The sequence below is a fragment of the Miscanthus floridulus genome, chromosome 14 (genome assembly GCF_019320115.1).
Source record: "Miscanthus floridulus cultivar M001 chromosome 14, ASM1932011v1, whole genome shotgun sequence".
NCBI classification, from domain to species: domain Eukaryota; kingdom Viridiplantae; phylum Streptophyta; class Magnoliopsida; order Poales; family Poaceae; genus Miscanthus; species Miscanthus floridulus.
In genome coordinates, this window is record NC_089593.1 from 33,938,388 (window position 1) to 33,959,395 (window position 21,008).

General features: G+C 44.3%; 1 non-coding gene and 1 pseudogene across 1 annotated transcript; one reads left to right on the plus strand and one right to left on the minus strand.

The window, feature by feature from the left end:
- Positions 1 to 386: 386 nt before the first annotated feature.
- LOC136506229 (small nucleolar RNA R71) lies at positions 387 to 493 on the minus strand. The gene has a single exon (XR_010771451.1). It is a non-coding gene; the product is annotated as a small nucleolar RNA R71 (small nucleolar RNA).
- Positions 494 to 5,858: 5,365 nt separating this feature from the next.
- Positions 5,859 to 20,801, plus strand: LOC136503328 (uncharacterized; annotated as a pseudogene).
- Positions 20,802 to 21,008: the final 207 nt, after the last annotated feature.

The following is a 21,008-nucleotide window of genomic DNA, read 5'->3' on the forward strand; positions in this document are numbered from 1 at the left end:
TTTCTTCCTAGCACGATCATGGCCAATAGGACCATCCATGAATTTTCTGCCCCTTCGGCTGCTAATGTAGCCAATGGTCCTGAAGTCATCAATGCGGACACTCACTTTGAGCTTAAGCTCGCATTGATCACGATGGTGCAAGCTAGTCCTTTTTCTGTGGTAAAGCCCATGAAGAAGCTAATGCGCATCACCAATACTTCTTGGAGATCTGTAGTACTTTTACCATTAAGGGAGTGACCCAAGAGGCCATAAGTCTTCGCCTTTTCCCTTTCTCCTTGTTGGGAAAAGTGAAACAATGGTTCGACTCGAACCACAATGCTATAGATACATGGGAAAAGTGTTCCAATGCTTTCCTAGTTAAGTTCTTCCTGATGGGTAAGACCAATGATCTTCGCAACAAAATCTCTAGCTTTCAACAGCAAGCCGATGAGTCGATTCCCGAAGCCTGAGAACGAATGCAAGAGTATGTCGCCGCATGCCCACACCATGGTATGGAAGACTAGCCTTTGATCCAGAACTTCTACCATGGCTTAGTTCCGTTGGATAGGAGCCATTTAGATGCTGCCGTAAGAGGAGCATTCTTTTCACTTAATGTCACATATGCCAAGGCATTGATCGAGAAGATAGTATCCAACCAAGGATGGAGTGATGAACGACTACAGCCCTGCAAAAGAGGTATGCATTATCTTAAAGAAGCTGACATGCTTGCAGCCAAGGTAGATCTGCTCACAAAAATACTAGAAAATTGTGAGAAAATGAGTGCCCAAGATACTGTACAAGCCATGGACACCCACATGACTTGTGAAAGTTTGTGGAGAGATCGGACATTCAGGCAATTTTTGCCCCAAGACTCATGAAGACCTCAACTTTGTCAACAGTGACAACCGTTTTCGTCCTCAAAATCAAGGATGGAATCAGCGCTCCAACAACCAAGGTAATAACTACAATAATTATTTGCAACATCCAAGTAACCAAGGTAATAATTATCCTTTCCTTAAAGATCTTGTCTATAGTCAAGGTAGAATGACAGATAGTATAAATAAGAAACTCCATGCTAATGACAAGATGTTGGAAAATACAAATGCTAAATTGGGTGATTTCTCTTCCGCTATAAAGAATCAACTTAGCATTAATAAGATGCTAGAAACCCAATTAGCACAACTAGCAGCTGCTATCCCATCTTTTGAGAAAGAAGAATTCCAGGCAAGCCTGAAGAATTCATGGAGACCGCCAACCTCGTCACATCAAGGTATGATTTTGGTTTAGATGGTTGGGGAGTTCCTATTAACAAAGGTGATCCTGGAAAGTCCTGTTATTACTTGCTCTATTGGTCCTCATACTTTTGAAAATGCAATTTGTGATCTTGGATCTAGTGTAAACATAATGTCTAAGGAAACTTATGAAAACTTGTTCTACACTAAATTAGCTCCAACTTCTGTCTATTTGCAACTAGTTGATCAATCAATGTGCTACGTAGAAGGGATAGCCCTAGATCTTTTGGTCAAAGTTAGTGACTCTTAAGTTCCCGCCGATTTCGTAATATTAAATATGGGAATGAGCAAGGATGCACCCCTCATCCTTGGTCCGTCCTTTCCTTAATACCGCTAATGCTTGTATATATGTGGCATCTGCATGTATTCAATTCCACTTAGATGGAAGGAAAGAAACATTTGCTTTTGCCTCGTGAAAACCTGTCTTTTATGAGAAACAGGAAAGAAAGAAGCAACCAAAGAAGAGAAGAACCAGAAAGCCAAAGCCAATTGAGAAGGAAGAGCCTAGCAAGAATAAGCTAAAGCCACAAGGGAATGGCGCAAGAAGAAAGAAGCATCATCTACATTATCGTCGCCTGGTCCTGTAAACATTTCTAAGGAGAGTAAGGATGTAGAATTCCCGTACAAGGAAGAAGAACCCCCACATAAGGAGGAGTAGCCATGAGTCAGTACTAGAAGGTACACTTTTATTGCATTTCTACTGCATTTTGTATAGGTTGCATTTGCATATTTCCCTTTTCAACTTTGCATTCCATGTTAGGTTATTAGTTGCATTGCATGTTACATTTTCAATAAAGGTACTTATGAAGTACTAGCATTTAGAATAAATTGGTAGTAATAAAATCTAAAACAAAACCAATAAAATAGATCTCATAATAGTTAGGCTTAGTAATAAATTACCATAGTAGTAATAAATGAAGAAAGATTCAAGGAGAGCTGTCCGAGAAGAAGATTCTGATTTCCGCAAAAGGCAAGCTTGCGGGAGAACCTCCCCGCTCAGGTATGAAGACATTCACATCTACTCTTTTATCTACATTAATTCTCTATATCAGAAAAGAAATAATAAAATATATATAAAAAATGATAATGATATAAAAGTGATAATAATAAAATGAATGATGATATAGAGGTACAGTAATGATAGCATAATGAAAATAATAGAATATGTAAGACAACAATGCTATTATAATTAATGTAGAGAAGAATCATTAAAGCTGCCTTAATCACTCTTGCTTTGAAATTGATGTTTACACACCTTTTGGAAATGATGAATAATTGCTCTATGATACTTTGCAAAAGCTTGCTATACAACCCTTTACTTCTGAAATTTTGAGCGTGTAAAATTAGAGTTCATCTTAACTTGACTGCTTTTGTGGGTTGCGAATGCTAGAACCAAGTATAGGCTTTTGTGAGATATGTTGTGGCAAAGATTAGAGTAAATCTTTTTTAACCTGTCTGAGGAATAATTGAGATGACCTGGAGTCTTGTTCTTACAAAAAAGATAAAAACCCTTCCTAGAAGTTCCTCAACGGTGAAAATTTCCTACCAGAGCCAAATATATATGCTTTCCCGATATGATAAGCCTACACAAAAAGCTGCTTGTTTGTTTTGAGCTTTGTCAAGCCTTATTGATCTGAGTAGATAAACTTGTCATACCTTTTGATCAAGATCATGTACACCCCACGTGGATAGATATGCTACTTTTATACTGGAAGTATGCAACCATCCATTTCATATGTATGCACCCCTTACTCCATAAGAGACATACATTGATACCCCCTCTAGCTTTCCATCATATTATACAGAGGCATGGGCTACTGAAAAAGAGAGAGAGAGAGGAAAAGAAGAGCAAAAGGCTCTATAGTTCAAAAGCGAGAGAGAGAGAGAGAGAGAGAGAAGAATAAAGTAGCCATGCCCTCTCAAATAGGAAGCTAGAGGAAGGGAAGTTCTCAAAGGAGTACCACTTCCACCAAATACCACAGCACGTGCACATCTTGATCATTTTGCATGACTTGTTGCTTCTTGTAATCTGAATGTTTGACATTAGCGATAAATTCAATTCAAGTAAGCCTTGCTTTTTATCCCCTACCTATGAACTCGACATAAGCCTTAGAGTAGGAGAAACACTAAGATCTTTAGGCCTTAGGGAGGATTCAACAACCATTGAGAGATTGCGTGTACCATTTGAGGAACTAGGCAAGTTTTTCTTTCAAAATTTTGAAACCCTCCAAGAAGTCTTGGATAAACCAAAGCAGGGAAGAAAGTTGATGTCTATGCTATGTTGTCTTGCAACTGCTAGTGTCAAGGTGAAAGCTATAAGCCCCATATTACTAAGACTGACGATGAATTTCTAACACTAACTTGGTCAACTCAAGAGATAGTATTGGTCTGTATATGAGTTTTTGCAGAGCATTACATTGAAGCAATTCCTGATCCAACATGCTAAACACGCATCTTTGCTCGGGACGAGCAAACGGGAAGCTTGGGGGAGCTTGTTGATGGTCACTAAACACTCAATTTGACCATCAACATTCCACCCAAACCAAGGTAAAACAACATCACATGTGCCATATTATGTTTAAAATTCACCTACTACCACTTGTACTTGGAAAAATTATTTGTATGTAGGAAAAATCACAAAAATGGACAAAAGATGTGCATAGGAGGCAATGGGACGTGGCAGGGGGCCGTCAGCCCACATGCCACGTCGGCTGATGCCACTTGGCGTTGCTCGATGGCCCCACCCCCTTGCCACATCACTGATCCGAGTGAAGGCCTCCCCACTGCTTCTCCACGCTTGATCCTACGTTGGTTTGATCCGAAGGTGGATGTTGAGCTCCCACGGATCACCGGGTCCAATGTCATTGACTCGGAGGGGCCAAACCGACCTCCAAACCACCATTCTGACCGCGGTAACCAACTTACCTGCATGCAACCGCCATCCAGAGGCCATCCATCATCGTTGGATGGTGATTTGGTGCAATGGACGGTTCAGCGACCATGCCCAAAGTTGGCTGATGCCCCCCTATCTCTCCACTGCCTCATCTTCGCCTACAAGTACCCCCATGCCCTCAACACAGTATAAAGGGGTTGTGGTGCTCGGTGGAGATCATCACTCAAGCAACTCTCAAGCATTCCAAGTGTTTCAAGCTCTTAGAAGCTCTCCAGAGTAGTAGCTTAGAAGTAGTAGCCAGCTATTAGTGATAGAGTAGAGCGGAGCTCGCCTCAGAGTCCGAAAGAGTCTTCTAGTCTAGTATAGCTCCATTGGAATGTTTCTTTTAGCATTTACTTTATTTAGTACTTTACTTTGTCAAATACTTTATTCAGTAATATAGCTCTGCTTAGTTCAAGTCCTTACTATTGTCTATCATTAGTGAGCTTAGGCGCTTGTGCTTTGGCAACTGCATCATTATTATCTTAGTGTTTAGTTCGTTCATTGTTAGTACTTGTTCTACCGTCTGGTTAGGGTGTTTCGATCTTATTTCACTGGAGCTCGGATCGAAATAGCGAGTTTATAGATTAAGCGTGGTGCTTAGGCTATGAATTGCCTTTAGGTACGACTAGATCCCCAGATAGATTGTGGTAGTTGGCAAGTGGTGACAACCCTGTCCTTCCTCTATATTCCACCACGTTGGGTCTAGTTATTAAAACGTAGGGCTCGTAGTGCTTTGTGCCTGATTGAATTCAGGGCAAGTACGCCCCTCGCACTAAGGACGATCTTGCTATCATTAAGTTACTCTTGTTGCTTAAGATTACATACTCTACTTCTTACACTCAGCAACACTATGCTTCTAGTTACCTCTGTTTGTGTGGTCAATCTTTTTATCTTTTCTTTTTCATTCCTCATCCACCAACCCCGAGTTGCTTAACCTACCTACCTAGTCTACCTAGCCACATTACCTGACACGCCAAACCGCCTTCCTTTGGGAAAATATAAATTCGACACTTGGTTCTTACCAAGCAAAGTGCTACATGATAGTTGTATGCGCTTGCGGAATCCCCTTTCCTATATACTCACATACAAACCGTCAACCACCACCACCACCCCACTTCCACTAATCTCGTTTTGCCAAGTATCTGGGCGCCATGAATCCGGACACCTAGATCCTGTTAGCGGAGATCTAGAAGCTCGCCACTACTCAAGCCACCACCCAGCACCAGCTCGCCAACCAGACGGATCTCCTCGAGCGCCGATTTTTGGAGGCCGATGAATTCCTGGACAAGCACTTCAAGAATGCCGACGCCGCGGTCGAGCAGTGGATCATTGACTCTGAGCTCCGCCAAGACGCATGCCTCGTCAACATCGAGAAGGCAGCATTTGACTTCAACTCATGGCATCAAGAGCACAAAGGCATCGTCAACGACCTCTGCCTCCGCATCAGCAAGCTGGACAAATACTGGAATCGATCGGTGATTGAGACCGCCACCGAGCTGGCGATCTTCCTCGAGCCACCAGTCAAGTCGGAACAGCACGCTGCACCTACTGGCTATATGGCTGCTCGGCCCAACTGTCACCGCGTCAACAACCATCACCTAGAGAATGAATACGGGGTTGTCACCACCCTCGCTCATTCCCCGGTCACGGGTATGAATGATTCCTCTCCAAATCCCACTAAGCTTCATGGTACTGCATATGATTTGATGCTCTCACGCAATCGCCCTCCTGATTTACGCCACAACCCCACTAGAAAACTACCTAAAATGACCTTCCCCACCTTTGATGGCACTGATCTTAAACTTTGGATCACTTGCGCTGAGGATCAATTTGAGATGTACTCTGTTGATCCTTCTATTTGGATTCAGTGCTACCGTATGCAGTTCACTGGCCCTGACAAACGCTGGATCCAATCGGTCACTTAAGAACTGAAAACCATGAAGTGGTCTGAATTTTGTCAAGCCTAGCATACCCACTTGGATCACGATTAACATGAGTTTCTGCTTCACAAACTCAACCGCATCCGCCAAACCACCTCTGTACAAGACTATGTTGACCGTTTCTTTGAACTTGTTGACCAACTCACCGCCTATGACTCTTCTACCAATGCCTTGCATTACATCACCCGATTCTTAGATGGGATCAATGCAGATATCTGTGCTGTCATTCTTGTTTAGCGTCCCGATTCCCTCGATACTGAGTATACTTTGGCATTGTTGCAGGAAGAAGCGGGGGAGGCATCCAGGAAATGGGACATCCGGCCCTAGAATCAGAAGGGTGGCTATCAGCTTCCTCCACCGCGTCAAGATCGTATCCAAGCTGGCGCTGCTGACAAGTCTGTACTGAATTAGAAGCCACTAGAGAAGAAACTTGCAGATCTCAAGGCTTACCGCCACGCTCGTGGACTGTGTGATCACTATGGAGAGAAATGGAGTTGCCACCACAAATGTGCTGCTCAGGTGGGCCTCAATGTGCAGGATGAACTCTATGCACTTTTCGCAGAAGACACTGTAGACAGTCCAGTAGCAGATGAAGAACCTGAAGAGGATGCAGAACAGAACTGTTGTTGCTTATCGGCTGACAATATAGCTGGCTCTGGGGTTAAGACCTTGGAATTCCAAGGACAGTTTCAACACCACCAAGTCCTGATCTTGTTGGACTCGGGCAGTTCCATTTCATTCATCAGTAACCAGTTGGTCTCTCGGCTCTCTATTGTGACAACATAGGGCCAGTCCATGTCTGTCCGAGTGGGAAATGGTGATCTTGTGCAGTGTTCTGCTATTCTACCTGGGGCAGTTTGGGATAATCAACAGTATCAGTTCACCCATGATTTAAGGGTACTTCCGTTGGCTTCTTATGACATTATACTCGGTATGGACTGGCTTCAGCTTTTCAGTCCGATGAAGGTGGATTGGCGTTAGCGCTGGCTGGCGATTCCATACAGTGGAGCTACTGTACGGATTCAGGACATGTCTCCAACAGGGATTGGCAGTTCAGATGAGTTGCTTGTGCAGCTATTCAGCTTGTCAGAGCCGGCACCTCATTCTGAACCTCAGATTCATCCGGTCATCAGTCAGTTACTGGCAAAATTTCCAACTGTGGTTACACCGCCTACGGAGTTGCCACCAAAGCGTTCCTGTGATCAAGAAATTCCTCTAGTTGAAGGTGCTCGACCTATCAGTGTTCGCCACTACACATATCCACCAGCCCTCAAAGATAAAATTGAATCCCAAGTTGATACTATGTTGCATCAAGGTATTATCCAACCCAACACATCCCCATTCAATTCTCCAAAGCTGCTGGTTCGAAACAAAGACGAAACCTGGTGTTTTTGCGTCGATTACAGATATCTCAATGCTCTGACTGTCAAGACTGCCGTTCCCATTCTAGTCTTTGACCAATTAATGGACGAGTTAGCGGGAGCTCGCTATTTTTCTACGCTGGACCTGCTTGCCGGCTATCATCAGTTTCGGCTGCGCGAAGGAGAGGAACACAAAACATCCTTCTCGACACATGTCGATCATTATGAATTTCATGTCGTCGCTTTTGGCTTGTCTGGGGCACCGGGAACTTTCCAAGGCGCCATGAATCAAACGTTGAAGCCACTTCTTTGTCGATGCTCTATTGTCTTCTTTGATGACATCTTCATTTATAGCAAGTCATTCGAAGAGCATATTGATCATCCGCGTCAGGTGTTCACCTCATTGGCCCAGGATCAGTGGCATATCAAGCTGTCGAAATGCAAGTTTGCTCAGTCTGAAATATCCTATCTGGGGCATGTCATCAGTGAATGCGGTGTCGCGATCGATCCCGCCAAAATCGAAGCAGTGGTATCTTGGCCAACCTCGACTAATGTCAAGGAGCTTCGAAGCTTTTTGGGTTTTGCTGGATTCTACCGCCATTTCGTTCGCCACTATGCTATTATGTCCAAGCCACTCACAACTCTACTCAAGAAAAACTGCCTGTTTCTTTGGACTTCTGAACATGAGACGACATTCACTACTCTAAAGAAATGTCTGTGCTCCGCACCCATTCTAGCCTTGCCGGATTTCACAAGACCGTTCTGCATTGAGACAGATGCGTCCAATTTGGGGGTCGGTGCCGTGCTCCTATAGGACAGCCACCCATTGGCTTTCCTTAGTCGAGCTCTCTGCCCCAAAAATCAAGGCCTATCGGCCTATGAAAAGGAATACATGGCCATTCTTATTGCAGTCGACTAGTGGCGTTCATATTTGTAGCTGGGTGAGTTCATCATCTTCACTGATCATAAAGTCTCATTCACCTGGGCGATCACCGTCTCCACACAGCGTGGCAACAGAAAGTTTTCACTGAACTCCTCGGCCTGCAATACCACATTGTCTATAAACCCGGCAATGACAACAGAGTTGCAGATGCTCTTTCCCGCTATGGTCAGACTGTTGATGTGTTTGCTATAGGCTCTAGTGCCATCTTGGCTAGAGGATGTCAAGGCCAGTTATACCAATGATCCTAAGGCTCAGGAGCTGCTTACCAAATTGGCAATATCGGCTTGTTCTGATCCTCACTTCACTCTACATCGGGGCCTCCTTCGGTACAAAGGCAGGATTTGGATTGGCAGTGACTTGACTCTCCAACTCAAGATTCTTGAGGCTTTCCATTCTTCAGGTGTTGGCGGACATTCGGGGTTTCCTGCTACCTATCATCGCATCAAACGATTGTTCGCTTGGACGGGCCTCAAATCGGCAGTACATCTTTTTTGTCACTGCATGTCCAACATGTCAGCAAGCCAAACCGGATCGAGCCCGCTATCCGGGACTTCTCCAACCTCTGGCCATCCCAACCATGGCCTAGCAGAGCATTTCAATGGACTTTGTGGAGGGCCTTCCTACCTCGGTGAAGGGACCGTGACGCCTAAGAGGAGGGGGGTGAATTAGGCAACTTAAAATTCTTACTCTAAACTATGGCCTCTTTTTTTAGCTCTAGCAAAACCTATGCAATAGATGAACTGTCTAAATGTGCAACTACGGTTTTGCTAGTGAGTTGCTATCTCTACCGCAAAACAAGTAATGTAAACAATGTAAATGCGGAAGCTAAAGAGCAAGGTAGAGATATGCAAACTCCCGTCGACGACTCCGGTATTTTTACCGAGGTATCGAGAAGCGCGCAAGCTTTCCCCCTAGTCATCGTTGGAGCCCCTCGCAAGGAATCCCTCGCAAGGCCCAAGCTCCCAGTCGGGTGACTCCGTGGATAGCCTCGGGCCTTCCCCACACGCAAGTGGATCTCCGATGTGCCTCTCGGCAAGCCTCTCCCGGATGCTCCCCGCCGTCTTCATTATCAAGCTTCCGGCCAAAACGTCGCGGGCCTTGTTCCCTCCGGTACACGGTGGCGGCCACACCACAAACGCGGTTGGTGTGATCTCGCAAGACTTCAAGCCCCTCCGATGTACAACACTTGTGCTCGCAAGCACGGGGTGGCAAGAGGTATGCAAACCTCACTAAACACTAGGCATACACCTAGAGCAAGCGCATAAACGGTGGTCTAATCAACCTAAGCACTTCGCAAAGCATCTACGCTAATCACCTGATGAAACACTAAGCACTATGCAAGTGGAGATCACTAAAATGGTGTATCAACACCCTTGGTATGTTTCCTCAGCTCCACACATCTCAAATGGCCGGTTGGGGGTTGTATTTATAAGCCCCACTGAGAAAGTAGCCGTTGGGGTCGAACTCCCGTGAAACTGCTACTGACCGGACGCTGAATCGTCCTGACCGGACGCGTCCGGTCGTCTCGACCGTTGAGCCGGCAGTTTACTGATCGGACGCTGGCCAGCGTCCGGTCGCCTGCCACCGGACGCGTCCGGTCGCAGATTTGCCGCTCTGGAACCTTACTGTAATCGATCGGACGCTACTATCCCACGTCCGGTCGGTTGCCGCCAGCGTCCGGTCCAGCGTCTGGCGAGCCACATGCCCAGCGTCCAGTCACAGCGTCCGGTCGCTTGTCCAGCGTCCGGTCCTGCATCCGGTCACCACAGTGAGCTCATTTCTTCACGATCTTGCATACGGCTTGGTTCCAATCTTCATGCTTGGACTTTGCTTGATCTTTTGGGTCTTCTCTTGTGCTTCTAAGGTCTTGCTTGAGGTGTTGATCATCGGATCATCACGTCGCCTTCGTCCAAGTTACGTTTTGCACCCTATTGAACTACAAAACAAACACTTGCAAATTCATTAGTCCAATTTGGTTGTGTTGGTCATCAAACACCAAAATCCAAAGTAAATGGGCCAAGGGTCCATATTCCTTACAGTCTCCCCCTTTTTGGTGATTGATGCCAACACGACCAAAGCAAGCAAATAATGAGAATTGGGAAGTTAAAAACTACCTACTTGCTAGGATGCAATGCAAAGGGCAAGGTTGTATGATACTAATTGAGAGATACCATTTAAAACTTTACTTAAAAGCTTGTCTTGCCCTTGTAAATGTCCCCATTACTTAGACTAATTCATAATTCACTTTCCTCCCTTTCTCGGACCATTACCACTTGTAGACATCAACTTGATGCTTGCCTTTGGTCCTTCAAATTCTCCCCCTTTGGCATCAAACACCGAAAAGGAAGACATTAGTAGCACAAGGGAGGGTCAAATTTCATGATCCTTTGTATATAGAGTGAAATGGATCACAAAGTTTGACTCTCACATTATATAGAATAAGCTCCCCCTAAAAATATGCATACATATGGTAGAAAGTAAAGCATATGCATAATTAGCAATTTATTGTACAAGAGAGTTTAATCTATATAAAGTATGGAGAAAGCATATAAATATGGAATGAAATCAACATGATGATGCTTAATTGAAGAATAATGCTTTCCTCCGAGGACTCCAATTTCCTTACAATGAGACTACTACACATGTGATAGGTTTGTAAAAATTGATACCATTTGAGCAAGTGTTAGTCTCAAAGCATCCAAGTCGTGGATTAAGCTCCCCCTAAATTTGTGCACACAAGAGTTGAATACTTGTAAAATTTGTGCACATTGATTTAAGTATCAAAATACCACTTGAAAGATGATATTTGGGAGAGATTATCTACAATTTGGACTTTGGCACATATTAGATAATTAATTGTATAACAAGCTATGTGCCGTGCTTCTAAACAATTTTAAACCATGTAGGTTTGCTCCAAGGGTTGATAATGAAACCGAGCAAGCCTACCATATGATATACCTATTGAATGCATGACAAAATATTTAAGCATGTAAATGCAAACATTTGGCATGAAAGATAACTAGATGCTTTAAGAGTATATCAATTGAAAAACAAAACCAATTGAAATGAATACTAATTGAAAGTAATGACATCTAGTTACCTAACATGGGAAGGGGAATTTGGGTCCATTGTATTCACTAACCTACTTGGCAATGACTTTGTCCATCATGATGCACCCCATGAAATGCACCCAAACTTTGTCAAGTCTCCAAATTCCCCGTGGTCCGACGGACTTCTCACTTCCCTTTCGGGATCCAAACCTTCTTGGTGCTCTTCTTGTTGGAAATGATTTCCTTTGGCACCCAAAAGCGTTTGACCCCATTGTTTGCTTGCTTGTTCACCTTGATGGCCACCACCTTGTCATTTTTCTTCTTCTTCAAGAGATAAGGTATGGAGGTCTTCTTGTCCACCTTGTTGGTGTAGGTGTTGGAGAGCTTGCTTGTTTGCTTTTTCCCCTTCTTCTTTGCTCCTCCCCCATTCTTCACCTTGCACTCATAGGACTTGTGGCCTTCTTTGTGGCACACGTAGCAAACCACGGTTTGTCCTTCATCAAGCTTCTTCACTCCCTTGACGGTGTTATCTTGATGAAGTTGGGTTTGCTTCGCCTTGCCTTTCACTTGAGTCAAGTCCTTGGTGAGGCGAGCTACTTCTTGCTTGAGTTGCTCATTCTCTTTTGCAACCTCTTGTGTGCATGTATCTACAATCACTTTCTCAACACAAGCTTGGTTGCACAAAGGTGAGTCTAAACATAAATTATTGCAAGAGGTAGATGCATCCTTTTTAATTATGTCATTTCTTTTAGATGCCTTGGTGGGGGTATTTTTGACGGCCTCAAGATTAGCAACTTTATTTGTTAGCTCATCACAATGTTTGCACATGATTTCTATTTTAGCAAGCAAACTTTGATAATCATTTTGTGAGCTAGCTAACTTTTCTTTTAATTTTTCATTTTTCTTTTCAAGTTGCTTATCATTAATTGTGCATGCACTTGTTGTTGCACTAGCCTCAAGTTGCTCAATTTTAGTAGATAGTTCAACATTGAGATTTACAAAGTTTTCATATTGTTCAAGCAAATTCTTGTATGCTTCTTGTGAACTACCTAGCTCTTCTTTTAAATTCTTGAGCTTCTTTTGTTGACTAGTGCAAACTTTAGCATATTTAAGATTTTGTTGCACAATTGTATTGTAAGAAGGCAAATCATCATCACTATCACTTTCACTAGAGGATGAGCTTTCGTTACCTCGTGCCATAAGGCACACACGAGAAGAGCTTGATGATGAGTGCTTGTGACCTCGCCTCTTGTGATGGTTTTCTTCTTCACTTGAAGAATCATCCCATGACCTTATTGTTGTGAGGGCTTTGTTCTTGCACGCCTTCTTCTTTGTCTTGGGTGTGGGCTTGTTTGGACAAACTTCCACAAAGTGCCCCAACTCACCGCATCCATAGCATCCCCTCTTTCTTTGCTCGTTTCTTTGATTAGTGAAAACGAGGTCTTGAATTTGGATGGGCACACCCTTGACATTGAGCCTTACGATCATCTTCTCCACCTTTTTGATAAGTTTGATTGATTCTTCATCAAGGTCGGAGGTGGAGGAAGAAGATTGATCATCATCACTTGATTCTTGTTCATCATCATCATCATCCTCATCTTCTTCTTCTTCACTTGAGGAGCTTGAGCTTGAGCTTGACTTAACTTTCTTGCCCTTCATCTTTTTCTTCTCGCTACAAGCGAGAGCTTTGCCTTTGCTTGATGAAGATGCTTCTCCTTGACCCATCTTACGTGACATTTCAAATGCCACTAGCTTGCCAATGACAATGCCCAGGGTCATCGTGCTCAAGTTCTCCATGTTGTGAAGGATGGTGATGATGCTTGCATATTTCTTTTGTGGTAGAACGGAGATGATCTTCCTTATGATGTCCGCATCATCTAGCTTTAATAATCCTATTGAATGGAGCCCATTGATAATTAGATTCAATCGAGAATACATATCACGAACAAGCTCATCATCATTCATAGCAAAGGAATCATAATTTTGCTTGGCTAGACAATGTTTTTTGCTCACGGACATTATTTGTGCCGTCATGAAGCTCTTGGAGTTTTAACCAAATTTCATGTGCCGTATTTAAGGTGAACACTTGGTTAAACACATCCATGCTAAATGATTCAAACAAGCAATTCTTAGCTCTAACATTGAAATGCATTTCTTTTTCGTCACTCTTTGTGGGTTTTTCGGGATTCTTGATGGGTTTCATCCCATCACGAGTGACTCTCCATACACCCAAATCAACCGCCTCAAGGTGGCAAGCCATTCTAGCCTTATAGTAGAGGAAGTTAGTGCCATCAAATTTAGGAGGCCTAGCGGTATCCATCCCAACCATTCTACAATAGCATCGGCTCAACGGCGGTTAAGCCAAAGGTCCAAATATGAGCCAATTGGCTCTGATACCAATTGAAGGGACCGTGATGCCTAAGAGGGGGGTGAATTAGGCAACTTAAAATTCTTACTCTAAACTATGGCCTTTTTTTCTAGCTCTAGCAAAACCTATGCAATAGATGAACTATCTAAATGTGCAACTACGGTTTTGCTAGTGAGTTGCTATCTCTATAGCAAAACAAGTAATGTAAACAATGTAAATGCGGAAGCTAAAGAGCAAGGTAGAGATATGCAAACTCCCGTCGATGACTCCGGTATTTTTACCGAGGTATCGAGAAGCGTGCAAGCTTTTCCCCTAGTCCTCGTTGGAGCCCCTCGCAAGTAATCCCTCGCAAGGGCCAAGCTCTTGGTCGGGTGACTCCGTGGATAGCCTCGGGCCTTCCCCACGCGCAAGTGGGTCTCCGATGTGCCTCTCAGCAAGCCTCTCCCGGATGCTCCCCGCCGTCTTCACTATCAAGCTTCCGGCCGAAACGTCACGGGCCTTGTTCCCTCCGGTACACGGTGGCGGCCACACCACAAACGCGGTTGGTGTGATCTCGCAAGACTTCAAGCCCCTCCGATGTACAACACTTGTGCTCGCAAGCACGGGGTGGCAAGAGGTATGCAAACCTCACTAAACACTAGGCATACACCTAGAGCAAGCACATAAGCGGTGGTCTAATCAACCTAAGCACTTCGCAAAGCACCTACGCTAATCACCTGATGAAACACTAAGCACTATGCAAGTGGAGATCACTAAAATGGTGTATCAACACCCTTGGTATGTTTCATCAGCTCCACACATATCAAATGGCCGGTTGGGGGTTGTATTTATAAGCCCCACTGAGAAAGTAGCCGTTGGGGTCGAACTCCCGCGAAACTACTACTGACCGGATGCTGAATCATCCTGACCGGACGCGTCGAGTCATCCCGACCGTTGAGCCAGCAGTTTACTGATCGGACGCTGGCCAGCGTCCGGTCGCCTGCCACCGGACATGTCCGGTCGCAGATTTGCCGCTCTGGAACCTTACTGTAATCGATCGGACGCTACTATCCTGCGTCCGGTCGGTTGCCGCCAGCGTCCGGTCCAGCGTCTGGCGAGCCACATGCCCAGCATCCAGTCATAGCGTCCGGTTGCTTGTCCAGCGTCCGGTCCTGCATCCGGTCACCACAGTGAGCTCATTTCTTCATAATCTTGCATACGGCTTGGTTCCAATCTTCATGCTTGGACTTTGCTTAATCTTTTGGGTCTTCTCTTGTGCTTCTAAGGTCTTGCTTGAGGTGTTGATCATCGGATCATCACGTCGCCTTCGTCCAAGTTACGTTTTGCACCCTATTGAACTACAAAACAAACACTTGCAAATTCATGAGTCCAATTTGGTTGTGTTGGTCATCAAACACCAAAATCCAAAGTAAATGGGCCAAGGGTCCATTTTCCTTACACTCGGGTGGAAAGAATTGCATCTTGGTGATTGTTGATCTGTTTTCCAAGTATGTACACTTCAACCACTTAGCCCACCCATTCACTACGTTCATAGTGGCCAAGTTGTTCCTCAACCATGTGTACCGACTCCATGGGCTGCCAACTTCATTTGTCTCAGATCACGACAAAGTGTTCCCTAGTACCCTGTCATAGGAACTCTTTCCTTTGGCGGGAGTCACATTGAAGATGTCCTCGGTTTATCATCCACAGACAGACGGGCAAACTGAACACATGAACCAGTGCATGTGTGGTAGAACCACCCCAATTATATGTCCCACATGCGCCTGTCATTGTCTTAAGGACTTCTGACTACTGCACACAAGAACCAAATAATTCAGGTAGTCTGTCGGGTGTCCTCGGGGAACCCCGAATCATCCACATTTTATAACTCATACAAGATCAGCATCGAGTTACCACAACATTACAATAGTTGGTACAAAAATATCTTACATTAGAGTGCGGAAGACTTATAACATTAGTATACAAAATATGTCCAAGTCAAATCTTTAACTAAGCTCCAAATGATGGAGTAGAATTGCAGAAACAACTTAGGTGAATCATCTATGGTTGAAGAGACGACCAAATCATGTCGAGCCCACTGACATGACCTCGATGGGTAGCACTAGTCAGAACCTACAATAGGGTTTAACAAACCCTGAGTACTTGAGAGTACTCAACAAGTCTTATTCGACTAAAAGGAAAGACTTCAACGATATGCAGGCTTTAAAGGCAAGTTTGAAGTAAGAATATCTTTTGTAGAAAAGCTTACTATAAGTGGATCCTTTCTTTCAATGTTTTAGCTTTGTATTAAGTTTATCAGTAGTATCCAGTTTTGCACCTGGTCTAAATCAATCACTTTATTAATCATATCATCTCATCTTATATCATCTCGTAACCAAAAGTAACCATGCTTCATTGATTAACTACGATGTAGAGCAAAGAATCGAGTCTTCTTCTCCACGAAGCAATGGCTATTCGAATAAATTGGCTCAGCTGGGTTTCCTTACCACACGACATATGCAGGCCTAGGTCCGGTCCCGAACCTACATATATCAACCCTCACTCGGATCCTCCAAAACGTGAACCAGTCTGTGCTACCCTAGAGCACAATACTCAACCTTCCTGCGCCACTCTTGGTGGATTCACAGGATGGGTACATGCTACTCTCACCATCTCCCACGCCCAGTGCGTAGTTGTCTTTTCACATAATGGAATAACCGAGGTATTAGGCTTACCGGAGTACGTGGCTAGTACTACAAGGTCTCGACTCACAACAGGTCTACAACAGTACATTCCTTAATTGACACAGGCGGGACAAGCACGACCAGGCAAACCTGTCTGCCCAAGAACACCTATCATAACATCAAGCCCCGCCCGGTCTCAATTTAACATATCATTATCATGGTATTCTCATGATTCATAAACGACACCGAGAAGAACCAAGGTAAAACCTATTTCTCACGAACGATGAAATCATCATTTGACTTCTATCGAAGTCTAAGCATTAGAGGAAACGACCTACACATACTAGTGGGGTACAACTAAGGATACCTGAATATCAAGGTAATCAAGCAGCAACGGTATTCGACCAACTCCTAAATACTTAATGCACATCTCACAAGACAAGGTGTAATAAAGATTTGTAAATACTAGAGAAGGGTTTATGCTTCGGGGCTTGCCTGTGTTGTACAGAAGGTTAGATTCCACAAAAAGATCCCGTAATAGCCATGGCACCAACACCACTGGTGGATGGACCTTCTCTGAAACTAGATCAACACGAATCTTCTCACTCTCGTATGCACTACACGTAATAAATGATGCTTTGTTTAACATGACAGAATGCAAGACATGATGCATGATGAAAGACACACAAGTGCACTAATAGAAGTTAAACAAAGTTAAGAAAGTTGAGTATAACTTTCCTTCACCAAGGAACTAGGATTATTTATTTATATAAAAGCATTGTAGTTATTTCATTAACAAGTTAATTAGTTATTTATCATGAAAGGCATAACTTAACATATACCAGCAAGTGATTAACCTCTTTCCTAACTCATAACCATGATAAAGAACTTATAAACTAAATACTTAATTAAGCCCTTTTAATTATTATATAAAGAAGTGGATAACAATCAAATCATGAAAGTAATTAAGTTACCAAGGAACAACAGGGCTTTGGGTGTTCCAAGGTCCACAATCAAAGCATAAAACACACCAAAGTCATTTTATGATTTATCCTAATCATTTTAGCATTAATTAATTAATTAAAGGCATGTAATTAAGTGGATCATTAAAATTATCAAAACAGTACCAAACTTTTTGTGGAGGTAGGTTATTGTACATAACATTTACACAAAAAGTTTCATGATTAAAAGGTTATTATTTTAGACTATAAAAATCATGGAATGTGCATTTATTAATTAAATAGGTAATTTTTAAACATAGCAAAAGTACTAAAAATTATCGTTTCATATTTTTTCTAGGTATAGTACATCATAAAGAGACTACATAAAAAATTTCACATTTTTAGCACCTCAGATTATTTAATTATGAATTTAGCAAGAAACTATACATTTTAATGTTTTCTGAATAAATGGAATAAAACTTTTCTCACTCAACCCTGTGCCAGCCACGGTCACTGACGCGAGGGGCCCGGGGTCAAACTATCCCAGCCCGCCTTGACCGTGGCTCGCCGGCCTTTGACCCTACTCGCCGCTGGTGAGGTCATCGGTGGCATAGGTAGAGCTAGCTAGGTGGCACGTTGTGCCATGGATCACCATAGAATATGGATTAATGTTAAAACTATAGTATATGTGTGCTCTATAATATAATGCATATTGTATTTAGAACACTATTATTTGGCTCATTATATTTAGCTGGACCACCCTTGCATTAAACCCTAGGCCACTGGTCGGTGATGAGGCTGGCACCTACGTGACCACGACGAGCAAGTGCATCCAGCGGTGGTGGTGGTTGAGCATCTAGGGTTTCGCAAGGAGCTTGCCGTCAAAGATAGCGGCGTGGCGGTACTCCAACGAGGCAGAGGCGATTGCCGGGGTGGTTATCGACGACGGGGACAACGTCTACACACTTAGAATGAACCCGCGCGTCGCTCAGGGGTACCAAACGATCGAACTAACGCCTGCGGCAAGCTTGACCACGGTCATGGTAGCTCGGCGGCGGCTCGCACGGCGGCGCGGTGGCGTTCCAGTCTCTACGACACGGTAGAGTCAAAACGAAGGGACGACGAGGTCCAGGGTGCTCACCACGACCTCAAAAGCTAGCTAAACGGGTCGGAGTCGAGGCGGAGCTAGCTTGTCGACAATGATGGCGATGACAGCGGCGTGAACTGACAGCGAGACAGTGTTCCGACACGTCCACTGCTCTGTAGTGCAAACAGAAAGGACAGTGAGCAGGATGGCATCAAGAGCAACCCGAAACGAGAGATGGATGGGAGAGGGGTGCCTCGGAACGTGCTGGCCACGGTGAGGGTGAACCTCGGCGGTGATGGCGAGCTGCCGCGGCGGGAACGGGTCGCGCAGCCAACTCCGTTGACAAGAGGCGGTTTGAGCTGTTCTGGGAGGTGAGCGAGGATACAGCGAAGCTACGTACGCGAGCAATTGAACGGAGGTGCGTCGGTCGCGGCGAATTTGATCGGTGAGCTCTGCCGGTCGAGCGGTGGAACAGAGGAAGGAAAGGAGGAGACGACGGCCGGCTTGGCTCTTAACGGCGAGGCGATCACGGGCGAAGCAACCAGACGAAGCCAGCAGCTGCTTCGCGTTGCCACCGCGAGCAGATGCGTGGCCGCGCGTGAAGGAACGGCGCGAGGGCGGCGGGCGGTTGGCAGCAAGCAGGTGAAACAGGAGAAGCAGGCTGCTGCCGGTGCAGTGTTCATGACTGAAACCCTCCCCTTCTCCTCTCTTGATCTCCTGATTTAATTAAGCAACTTGAAAAACTTCCTTAACGAGAGTTGCTCATCTTGATGTCCTGTCCAACTTTGTTTACAGGCCCGAGATCTAATTCTAAATGGTTAGAAAGATTTTGCAACCCAAAGATGAGAAGGTGAAACTGAACCCGGATTTTCAGTTAGGGTTTTGGAAAAGGGGTTAACTTAACAAGTTGGTGAATTAATTAGAGACTACTCATTGATCAAACATCACAAATAATTACACATTAACAAAGCTTAAACATACTATCAAGCAATGAAACATATTTTGTCCAATTTTTGTTTGGTGAAAATTGATTTAATAAATCTCCAAGGATTGAACTTATTAACTGCATCTCAGGCACTTTGTCAAAATGGCTGTGTGAAGATTAACTATTGAATTCAATACTTGGAGCACAAATTTAACATGTTTGACTTGGAAACATCACAAAATTTTGATTCTACATTATATAGCACACTTTGAACTATAAAGTTTATTTTATCCAAATTTTAATTATTTAAGGAAATTCATATATATATAAAATCACAAAGAACATTAATTGATGTTAATGACAACATTTCATGCAACATATGAAACACTATATATGCAACATATACATGCTATAATTGCAACATGAAATGCATTAATGCCTCAATGCTGGTTGATTATGCTTTGATGATGTTCATGATCCAAATTTTAATTGCTTTTAACATCTGGGATGTTACAAGGGAGACGTTCCTGCGTTGCTTCGTCAGCGCTTGTCCATCCAAATGGCTAGACTGGATCTACTTGGCGGAATACTGGTACAACACGACATGGCATTCTTCACTGGGCTACTCTCCATTCTCTGTCTTATATGGGCACCAGCCTCGGCACTTTGGGCTGACTGACGAAGATGCAGCACATTCAGTTCCTTTGTCTGAATGGATACAGGAGAAGTCATTGATGACCAACCTCATTCAACAGCACTTGGCTCGTGCTCAGAAGCGCATGAAAACACAAGCTGACAAGTCCGGTTCTGAATGCCAATTCGCATTTTTTCGTCCCTTTCAGGTGATATCTCACATTGGCAACGTCGCCTACAAGCTGGAGTTGCCGGCATCAACCTCCATTCATCCCGTCTTCCATGTCTCGCAACTGAAGACGGCGTACCAGCTTCTCACCCTTTGTCTGCTCTGCCACAAGCTCTGGATGGTCTACAAATTCAGCTGAAGGTGCTGCAACGCCGCGTGTGTCAACCTCAGACAACGCCGTCGTCCCGCAAGTGCTCATCCAATGGTCCAATCTGCCTCGATCCTTGGCCACCTGGGAAGACATGGAGGCGCTGAAGCAACGTTTCCCTCGCGCCCCTGCTTGGGGACAAGCAGGTCTTCCTCAGGGAGGGGATGTCAACGACACTGATGGCACCGTGCTTGAGGCAGAACTAAGGAGCGATGCAGGGGTCAAGGAGCCAAGCGCACCAGAACCAAGGAAGGGAACCCGAGCCTGGCACGCCAACGTTCTGATCAGCGGACCCGAGTGGGCGTGAACCTTAGGCTCAGCACAGCTGCGCCTGTGCGGTTCACGCCGTGGCCACGCCATGTATTAAAGGAGAGGAAGTGAAGGGGAGAGACAACTACAATTATCTGAACAAGACAGTACGAATCAATCCTCTGTTCTCGCTTCTCTCTTGCGTGCTAGTTCTTCCTTCCTCCAACTTCTCTTCCCCAATTCTACTCCTCGGATCTAATCTGCT